Source organism: Enhydra lutris, unplaced genomic scaffold (assembly GCF_002288905.1).
Source record: "Enhydra lutris kenyoni isolate GAN:26980312 unplaced genomic scaffold, ASM228890v2 scaffoldscaffold2, whole genome shotgun sequence".
NCBI lineage: Eukaryota > Metazoa > Chordata > Mammalia > Carnivora > Mustelidae > Enhydra > Enhydra lutris.
This window is the reverse complement of record NW_019154086.1, coordinates 46,724,229-46,733,964: the sequence shown is the minus strand read 5'-3', so window position 1 is coordinate 46,733,964 and position 9,736 is coordinate 46,724,229. Positions and strand designations below refer to the sequence as shown.

General features: G+C 44.3%; 1 protein-coding gene across 1 annotated transcript in view; it reads left to right on the top strand.

Annotated features, from left to right (window-relative positions):
• Positions 1-567: 567 nt before the first annotated feature.
• LOC111149806 (2-phosphoxylose phosphatase 1) overlaps positions 568-9,736 on the top strand; it is a 49,213-nt gene continuing 40,044 nt past the window's right edge. Inside the window, exons 1-2 of the mRNA XM_022507090.1 lie at positions 568-614; positions 4,362-4,505. The gene's annotated coding sequence lies outside the window, so the exon portion shown is untranslated. The remainder of the gene's footprint in view (positions 615-4,361; positions 4,506-9,736) is intronic.

Here is a 9,736-nt window from a genome sequence, read left to right as displayed (position 1 = left end):
GGTTAAGCACGTTATAATAACGTCAGTGATTCCGCAGTCTGGGGTTAGTTATCACAGAGTTGGTGGGCGGAGCCGATCTTCTGTAGCCAACAGGGCCCACAACACTGTCAGTGGAACCACCGTCTGCAGAAAACGTTCCTACCATCGTGAGGTCCCGTAACACCCAACTGATAGTGCGACAGTCACAGATGAATAGTGGCCAGTGGATAACCAGGAAGCTTTGGAAGATGACTATTACAGGATAGCTCTTTGCTCTTTTTAGTAGACATACTCAGAATCTCAAGTTAGAAACTCAATTTTATGAGGACAATACAGAATAAGTATTCGTTCATTTAGCTTAAGTTTGTGGAAACTGATGTGTAAACAAAGACTGTGGCCACCCCAGTGCTTGGCATTCTCAGAAGCACAGGTGTGAACAGCTTCTTCCCCCACGTTTCTCATTAAGTACCACTGACCTTGTTTTTTTGTTTTGTTTTTATTTTTGTTTTAAGAATGCCTAGTGGTTTACAGGTAAGCATGGCCCCCTCTGGAAGACTTGAAAGGGCCTACCATCTACCAAGTGACATCTTTGTTTCAAGGTCTCTGCCTCTCCCAGCTTCAAGTTAGGTTTCAAGGTAAGTACCGTATTCCCAATGACAGAGTGATTTAAAGATGCAAATGACCAGAACTCCTGAAAATGTTGCTTGGTAATAAGTTTATGGGACTAGCCCCAATCTGTGCATGTGAATATTCCTAGAAAACTCTTGCTCCAAAGCAAAAAGAAATTAAGCATTTTTGAGCTATTATGACTTGGGTATTTTTTTTTTAAAGATTTTTATTTATTTATTTGACAGAGAGAGATGACAAGTAGGCAGAGAGGCAGACAGAGAGGAAGGGAAGCAGGCTCCCTGCTGAGGAGAGAGCCCAATGCGATGCGATGCGGGGCTTAATCCCAGGACCCCGGGATCATGACCTGAGCCAAAGGCAGAGGCTTTAACCCACTGAGCCACCCAGGCGCCCCAACTTGGGTGTTTTATATATATTATTTTGTTTAATACTTTTCAAAAGCCTGTATATACAGAGAAGCATTAGGATTTATGTTAAGCTGCTGTAACAAATTCCTAAATTGCAATGGCTTGGCACAATAGATTATTTTTCCTATATAAAAGCAGTCCAGCTTGGCTCCAAGACAGTGGTATTGAGGTGGGGGTTCATGAAAGAGGTGGGACCTCTGCTCCATATAGAGATTTGGGGACCCAGGCTGCTGGAAACTCAGTCTTCTGTGGTATGCTGCTCCCACATGGGCTTTTTTTCCTTTGGATTATTTTATTAACACTGCATATTTTTGTTTCCTTGACATTAAGTTATGTCCCATTTTCTTTGCTTTCCAGTTTTATTGAGATATAATTGACATAGAGCACTGTACTAAGGCGTGCAACATAAAGATTTGGTATATGTCTGTATTGTGAAATGATCACCACAAGTTTGGTTATCATCCATCTCCTTACACGCTTACGATATTTTTTCTTGTGATGAGAACTTTCAAGATTTACTTCTTTTTTTTTTTTTATTTGACACAGAAAGAGAGAAAGCTTATAACAAACAAGCAAAGGGGAGCAGCAGAGAGAGAGGGAGAAGCAGACTGAACAGGGAGGCCGATGTGGGGCTTGATCCCAGGACTCTGGGATCATGACCTGAGCGGAAGGCAGCTGGTGAACTGACTGAGCCAACCCCGGGACCCCTCCAGATTTACTCTCTCAGCACCTTTCAAATATACAATAGAATATTGTTAACTATGGTCATTGTGCTATCCATTACATCCCCAGGACTTATTAATCTCATAACCAGAAGTTCATACCTTTTGACCACCTTCACCCATTTCCCCTAATCCCCACCCCTGCCTCTGACAGCTGCCAAACTCTTCTCTCTTTCTATGAGTTTGGCTTTTTTAGATGCCACATATAAGTGAGATCATACATTATTTGTTTTTCCCTGACTTGTTTCACTTAGCGTAATGCCTTCAAGGGGCATCCGTGTTGTTGCAAGTGATAGAATTTCCTTCTTTTTTTAATGACTGAATAATATCTCATTATATATATATTCCACACTTTATCTGTTTATCTGTCGATGGACACTTAAGTTGTTTCCGTGCTTTAGCTACTATAAATAATGCTGTCATGAACGTGGGGTACAGATATCTCTTCAAGATACTGTTTTTGTTTCCTCCAGACTATACCCAGAAGTGGGATTACTGGATCATAGAGTAGTTCTATTTTTAATTTTTTTGAGGGACCGCCATACAGTTTTCCACAGTGGCTGCACCAGTTTGCATTCCCTCCAACAGTACACAAGCGTTCCTCTTCTCTGTATTCTCACCAACACTTGCTACCTCTTGTAATATAGCCATTGTCTTGATGATAGCTGTTCTAATAGATGTGAAGTAATACCTCAGTGTGTTTTTGAATTGTATTTTTTATTTCTCTGGAGATCAGTAATGTTGAGCATCTTTATGTACCTGTTAGCCATTTGTACATCTTTGGAAAAATGTTTATGCAGTCCCTCTGCACAATTTTTTTTTAATCAAATTGGGTTTGTTTTTGTTTGTTCTTGCTGTCGAGTTGTATGAGTTCTTTATATATTTTGGATATTTTATTCTTTTTGATGAAATTGTAAATGGGATTGTTTTCTTAATTTCACTTTCTGAGAATTTGTTATTCGTATATAGGAATGCAACTGATTTTCTTACATAGATTTTGTATCCTGCAGTTTTATTCAGTTCATTTATTAGGTCTGACAGCTTTTTGGTGGTTAGGTTGTTATCCCTGCAAATAGAGGTAGTGTGTAGTGTTACTTCTTGCATTCTCATTTGGGTATCATTCATTTCATTTTCTTACCTAATTGCTGTGGGTAGGGTTTCTAGTACTATATTGAATAAAAGTGAAAGTGGGCATCCTTGTCTTGTTCTGGTCTAAGAGGAAAAGCTCTCAGCTTCTCACCGTTGTGTATGATGAATACCATTGACTTTGAGGCATTATTTAATTACGGTTTTAACCTAAGCTGAATCAAAGTTTTGGAGCTTAGAACAGTGTTAGTCCCTGCTTTACTAGAAGGGAGTTTGGACTAATAGCAATTCAGATTCCTTCCCAAGCTAAATGTCTGATTGTGTGTGACAGTGCTCTTAGCTCTGTTTTTGTAGAGTTTGCAAGTGCAAGTGAGTTTGCACTTTGCAAAATGCAAGTGCAAAGGAACACCCCCCCCAAAAAAAAGTTTTGAGAGCTTGAACCAGAGAATCCTTGGATTTCAGGTACATGGAGCATCGCCAGCAGGTAACTACCCACCTTGACCATCTCCTTGAGCAGGAGGGCTCGTTCTGTACTGACACGGAGGCTGCCAACCTCCCACTGAACCATCCAGAAATTTTCTAAAACATATTTTAAGGGCATGGAGTTCCTGCCCTGGGCGCTGGCAGTGATGGTCCACAGGGGACCTGAAACTCTGTGCCTCATCATGAGCGAGTCATGGGATGAGCTGGCATTGAGCACCGGATATGGTCAAAGCTTTGTAGGCAAGTGTGCTTCGAGCCTGAAAAAGGCCTCGTTGGGCAAAACACCTTGATCTGTAGCATACATCAGTGCCCCCATTCACGTGTCTATCCAGAACAAAACCCCGTTTCTGTGTAGTATTGTTAACCTGGAAAACACAGATTTCAGAAAGCGAAGGGGCTGTGGCAAACTGCACTCTCAGGGGGCCTGATTCACATTGCTGGGATTTGCAGGCCCTCCGAAGCTCTTTTTATTTTTTTTGTCTATAAAATTTGGCTTTTACCATGCAAACCTTTATTGTACATATGTATTTCTCATTTTACAGCCCTGCCCGTTGAATGTTTTGTGCTTTCCTTGACACCGCAACAAACTTTTAAAGGAAGTTTTTTTTTTTTTTTAAAGATTTTATTTATTTGATGTACAGAGAGAGAGAGAGCATAGCAGGGGGAGCAGCAGGCAGAGGGAGAAGGAGAAACAGGCCCACCAAGCACCACCCAGGCACCCCTGTAACAGACTTTTAATTGACACAGTTTGCTTGCAAAATAAATAAATCAGCTATATTTTGGGGCACCTGCGTGGCTCAGTGAGTTAAAGCCTCTGCCTTCAGCTCAGGTCATAATCCCCGGGTCCTGGGATTGACCCCCGCATCAGGCTCTGTGTTCATCGGGGAGCCTGCTTCTCTTCCGATCTCTGTCTGCCTGCCTCTCTGCCTACTTGTGATCTCTATCAAATAAATAAATAAAATCTTAAAAAAAAAAAAAAGAATCAGATGTATTTTTTTAAGTGGCTTTGTGATGAATAAATCGTGCCAACTGCATGTTCTCCCTTTTTTTTGTTGAGGTACTTACAGCTGCTCTTGACATTCTAAGTCAGAATAAGCCAATTTCAGATGTCGCTGCCGCTGCAACTTTAAGAAGGAACTAAGTGGTGAAGCTGGATGGAACCCAGGCCTCTCCCACAGTGTCGGAAAGAGACCACTAAGAAGTACGTAAGATTGGAGATCCTGGCTTGACGAATTAGTTATTTCAGTCTTTTCCGGTCCTGAGAAGTGATCAGACCCCTTGACAAGTTTATCCTTTGTAGAGCTCGGGAAAAAACCTCAAAGGAGAGAGTGGCAGGAAAGTAGAGTTCAGAAGTGGGGGGGTGAGGTCTTTAATATTTCAGGGATAAAAAGTACTAAATCTGTAGATTATCTGCCTAGATCCTTTCTGGAAAGAAATGGTAGGTAAATAATTCATGTTGCATATTTAAACACATAAAATATGGAACAAACGGTCTTGTTGGTAGGACACATGCCACATGAGGGTGCCGCTCTGCTGTTTGTCACTGCGAATTATACCTGAGTGTACCAACACTGGTGTTTCTTAAACATAGAATTAGGACTGTATGTGCTTTGACTGCTAAATCTGAAAAGTCCTGGTACTGCCATTATTTTTTAGAATAATCGTGTGTGTTGTCAAATCTTCTCCAGTTGTGGGTTATTACAGATACCCCCTCACTCCTTGTTTGTAACAGAACTCTGATTCTGTGCAGTTCTCCACCGTCTCCCTTCCTCCATGGACCTCTGCCAGAAAGGAGGTGAGCCCCAGTTGGTTTCACTCCATCGTGGTGGTCCATTCCCGGTGCCGGTGATGAGTTTGCGCACGGGCTCGTGACACCGTCCTGCCAGTTAGCCGTTAGGGGAGGTCTGCTGGAGGATTTCTGGGAAGGCCTTCCTTGCTTCCAGTAAGCATGCGCAGGATTGTCCCTTTCCCATCTGCAGATTGCCCAAGGTGACGTGATGCCCGAGAGCGTGGCCACCATCTTAAATCCCTAAGGGGAAGTCATCCTAGGGATGGAACAAGGACAGGATGGCAGAGTCCAGAGATGGAAAGGTGCTGGCTTCCTGATGATGCTTCTGGGGCCCTGAATTAACTAACCTTGGAGCCGCCCTTCCTCACACTCTGACTCATCATATGAGAATATGACTGAGTCTCTTTGTGTTCAAGAGGGTTTTCTGTTACCTGCAGCCAAGCCATCTTCACAGATGAATAAATAATTTAAGATAAAATAAAAAATAAAGCTCAAAAAGAACTAAGGTTATCACAACTCATCTCTATCATATCTAAGGTGACATTTTAGAGTATGTGAGGAGATTTTTCTGCCTAGTGCAGTTTGTCATGAATTGGCTTATGTTTATTCATCACTGCCTACAGAGGCAGCCGCCATGAAGAGGACTGATGTCATCTAGGGCTCATGGCAGGTTCTAGTTAGGATATGGGTTTGACTGCTTTAACAGAAGTGAAATAACAATGATTTTAAAAGGTTGTGAGATTGTTTTTTCTCTCCCAAAACAGTTTGGGCTGGTAGACAGTCAAGGAAATGGGTAGTCTGCCCCATGAGGCCATCCAGGGTTCTTCTCTGATATGCACTAGGATGTTGTCTCCATGGGTGTCAAGAAAGCTGGCTTAGCTCTCCACCAGCGATTTAGAGCATGGGAAATGGCAAAGGAGGAAGGTCAGAATGAGGTGGGGCAGACAGCCTCTTTTTGACCCAGAATTGCTTCTGGTACTTCCAATCACAACTCATTGGCCCAGATTTGATCATATGGCAACAGCTGGTTGCAAGGGACTCTGGAGAATATCCTCTCTAGCTGGGTGGCCGTGTATCCAGCTAAAATCTAGAGGATTCCCTTAGGAAGAAAAAAGAGCAAATAGACAGCGGGAGACAGAGATATCTGCCACATAGTGTGTCCTCAGCAGGAGAGAGGCAGCACGGAACAAGGAGAGCAGGCTGGGTGCCTCTCTGATTGTGAAGCAAGGATTTGAGTCACAAGAGCCAGTCTCCCGGAGCAGCCTGGAGCCTTTACCAGTTCTCACCTTCTCTGGCCTCTCTCCTAGTCAACCAAAAGACTTGAATCAGGTGATATTTAAAACCTCGCCCAACTCTGACCTTCTCTGGCAGGGTCCCACAGGCATGCTGCTTCTAGAGTGGGAGCAGAGATGAAGGGGAAGCAGGGTCAGTACCTCATATGTGGGTTGTGAGTATTAAAACCATGAGAGAAGTCACTGCTGACTCACTTGGCTTTTAGGAGCCAGGTACTGTGCTGGGTCCCATACACCTGCTAACCTCACTAACCCTAACCCAACATGTGACGTGGAGCCTGTGGTTGTTCCCATTTCATAGATGGGGAAACTGTGGCTCCATAAGGGTTTAAGAAAGGCTTGAGCCCCAGCCAACTGATCCCTGAGCCCACATGCTTAACTGCGTGTTGTGGGGAGGGCTGGGACATGACGTGGGATTTGTGGGGTGTGGCCTGATCATAGCGAACCGTGCAAGGAAGGCCAAAGAGCTTTGGGCTTGATGCTTGCCTTTATCCAGGGCCAGTTTGGGGATCGATCTGTAGCATTGGATGGCCCCCCACACCATTACCCCAGAGCCAGGAGATGGCTACTGCCACTTCTGTCACATCTAGGCAGGACGTTGTCATGGGTTACATCACCTTTTCACTACCCCAGGGGAGAAGACAGGCTGTTCTTTAGGAGAGAGTACCCTGGTGAGAAAGGAGCCCTGGGAAGGTCAGCCGTGGGGCAATGTACGGAATGTTCAAGGGGAGACACACCATGTACTCTATTGGCATCCTTTAAGCTATTGCCCCTGTGCAAGGAGCACAGAGGCCTCTGACCTGCTCCTGTCCTCCCAAAAGAGGCTGGGGCTGGGAAGACACAGAGCCCTTGCTCCAGAAAATGAGGGTCATTTTCAGGAAGTCGGCCTGTCCCTTAAGCTGGCACTGATTGGTGGCAGGGATCCTGGGATGACATCCTCCTGCTCCAACCTGGAAGTCAGTGGCTCTGTGCCCAGAGGGGCCTCCAGGGAGGGAGTAGGCATCAGTGCATGTATTTTCTGGTGCGCTTGGTGATAGGCCTCCTTGGGGTCATCAGGGAGGTTGGCCTGGGCAGGGGGAGTGAGACCCTTGCCCCTGGGTAGATAGCTTTTCCCCGGGCACAGCAGCCCACTTCTCTACTGTGGCTCCTGACACAAACAGCACCCCCCCTTCCTCATTACCCCCCCAGCAGTCAATACAGTCTCACTTGGTGCTGTCTCTTTGGTTCATTCTGTTTTCCTAAAATGCAATTATAAATACACCAGCTCCAGTCTGCTATTCAAGGCTGAGCTCTAGCTGAGCCTCTTCAAGAGAGCTATCCTCCCTCTCTGGGCCTAGGTGGGTCTCCTCCCCATCTCGCTCCTGCTTATGCCTCGTGGCACTGCTTTCATGTGGTGTAATGGTCCTTTCACTCGTGGTCCCACTGACCAGACTGTGAGCGTCCTTTCTTTATTTTTTTTTTAACTTTTACTTTCAAACATTCACAAGAGCAGAGAGGATCATACAAGACATCCTCAAGAATCCATCAACTAGTTGTCAGTTTTGCCAGCAGTTGTCAGCCTTTTGCCACTCTCGATTTATTAATTCCCCTTCCTGCCCCCCCTGCTGAATATTTTAAAGCATTTCCTAGATCTTGTGTCATTCTCCCATATATACTTTTGAACATTTCAGCTGTGAGCTTCAAGATGGCGGAACTGCATCCTGAATCCTGTGTTCTGTGCCCACTCAGTGTGGCTGATGCCTGACACATACTGATCTTAAGAAAAGAAATAATGTTTGTTTGTTTTTAATTTTATTTATTTATTTGACAGAGATCACAAGTAGGCAGAAAGGCAGGCAGAGAGAGAGAGACGAGGAAGCAGGCTCCCTGCTGAGCAGAAAACCCGATGCGGGGCTCGATCCCAGGACCCTGAGATCATGACCTGAGCCGAAGAAAGAGGCTTTAACCCACTGAGCCACCCAGGCGCCCCAGAAATAATGTTGCTTGAATCGACTGACTGACTAAGGGTGTGAATTGGTTTCAGCCTTTAGAACTGAGCATGCGTCCTAGCTGGAATTTGAGTAACTGGAATGTGTGTAACTGCTAGGAACCCACAGCCTCCTTAGTGTCTGCCCTGCTGCCTGGGAGTTTCTAAGAGGTTCTGAAATCTGTCCATCAGTCCTCAGACTTTTAAGGTTGGTTTATTTTGAGACAAGCATCTTTGATTTTGCAATTAAACTCTACGTTGAGGTGACATTGGATAGAGAGGACTGTTATGACGTAGCTTTTACCTTTGCTTGGTTCATATTTAGTTCACAATTATAGCCTTGGGGTTTTTAAAAAAATTAGAACAACATATTTACTTAGGCCAAGGTGATTAAGACCCCAAAAATCAAAGTATAGAATACATCTAAAGTGTTTTCTTTAATAACATCTTTCTATTCCTGGTAATAGCATTTTAACTACACAAGTAAGAGATAATTAAATACATATTTTTCTTCCAAGCAGTTGTGGTCACGTTTAGAACCCTAAATTCTGTACACTTTGAAGGAGACCCTGAGACTAGAGTCATTAGACATGGCATTTCCCACTCTTACGAGGTAAAAATCAGGCCAGACCTTGGGCTTTTGGAAATCTCTGGGGGTAGAATGTTGTTTGTAAAAACACCTTTAACATGTTCCCTTTTCCTCTTAATTCAGAAATGGTACTTACCATAACGGGAAGAACCTATCAACTAGTCCTTTATCAAAATTGTATTCTAAAATATTTCCTTTCACCACTCAAATCTACTGTAAAGTTAAAGTTGGCTGGGTTTTCTATTTGTTTTATTTTTTACTGTTTCATCAGGAATTCGGAGTAATAATTCTATTTCTGGATTTAAGATATTTTTACTGTGTGGGTTTAGCTCTGGGACTAAGGCTATGCCCAGTAGACATCTGATGACTACCAGTTCAGCCTGGAACATAAAACAGTTGTTTCTACAGTTGTATTTATAGGAGTTGGATTGGGTTGTGATGCCATATTGTGTCTAGAGTGCCTTTTCTTTGGAAGGTGGTGGGCCTTGAGAGATGTCAGAGGACAAGGAGATGTGAGTACCATGCTGAAGTAGGTCATAGTCCCAGCCTCTCATCCAGCGGCTGTCACGGTGACTTCCCACACACATTATTTTCTGGGCTGTGAGGGAGCAGGCTTTGGGGCTTCTGCTGTGGACCCAGAGACCTTGGGTCTCTGGCTGTCACTTGGCATGACTTGGACAAGTGTGAGAGAGTGTCTGGAGGAGCGTGCGCACAGAGCGCCCATGGAAGGAAGTTGCGGGAAGATCCCTGGAGGGAACCCACAACTACATGACTTCTTGAGTGCTGCACGAGAATG